The following is a 1,105-nucleotide window of genomic DNA, read 5'->3' as shown; positions in this document are numbered from 1 at the left end:
GGTGGAGTTTTTACACACCATAGATTAAGGTGTGGAGTTCTGCTGTACCTCGAGTATTAATGCGATTACTATTGTTCTTCTATTCAATTCTGCTTGTTCTTGTTCTAAGATATCACTTGTTCTTCAACTTGATGAATGTGATGATCTGTGACACTCATCATCATTCTCACCTATGAACGTGTGCTGACAACCACCTCCGTTCTACCTTTGATTGGGTGAATATCTCTTGGATTCCTGATTACACGATGCATGGTTGATTGCCTGACAACCGAGTGCTCGCCTGACAAACGAGCCAGCCATTCCGTGAGAGCAGAGTCTTCGTGGTATAGGCTAGAACTGATGGCGGCATTCAAGAGAATCCGGAAGGTCTAACCTTGTCTGTGGTATTCTGAGTAGGATTCAATGATTGAATGACTGTGACGTGCTTCAAACTCCTGAGGGCGGGGCGTTAGTGACAGACGCAAAAGAATCACTGGATTCTATTCTGGCCTGATCGAGAACCGACAGATGGATAGCCGTGCCGTGACAGGGTGCGTTGAACATTTCCACTGAGAGGATGGGAGGTAGCCACTGACAACGGTGAAACCCTTGCTTAAGCTTGCCATGGAAAGGAGTAAGAAGGATTGGATGAAGACAGTAGGAAAGCAGAGAGATGGAAGGGACACATCATCTTCATGCGCTTATCTGAAATTCCCACCAATGAATTACATAAGTATCTCTATCTTTATCTTTATGTTTTATTCGTATATCACCCATATCCATTTGAGTCTACCTGACTAAGATTTACAAGATGACCATAGCTTGCTTCATACCAACAATCTCTGTGGGATCGACCCTTACTCGCGTAAGCTTTATTACTTGGATGACCCAGTACATTTGCTGGTTAGTTGTGCGAAGTTGTGTTTATGCCATGGTATTGAACACCACGTTTTTGGGGTTCATTACCGGGGATTATGAGAGTTGTGAAAAGTATTGTTCACAAGTTTTTGGCGCCGTTGCCGGGGATTGTTCGAGTTTTCGGCAAGCTTTTGGTCCGGTAACATCAGTGCCAAATTTCTGATCCGGCAACAGCACCAAGTTTTTGGCGCCGTTGCCGGGGATTGTT

This window comes from Arachis duranensis, chromosome 2 (assembly GCF_000817695.3).
Source record: "Arachis duranensis cultivar V14167 chromosome 2, aradu.V14167.gnm2.J7QH, whole genome shotgun sequence".
Taxonomy (NCBI): Eukaryota; Viridiplantae; Streptophyta; class Magnoliopsida; order Fabales; family Fabaceae; genus Arachis; species Arachis duranensis.
Note: the sequence above shows the minus strand (reverse complement) of the source record.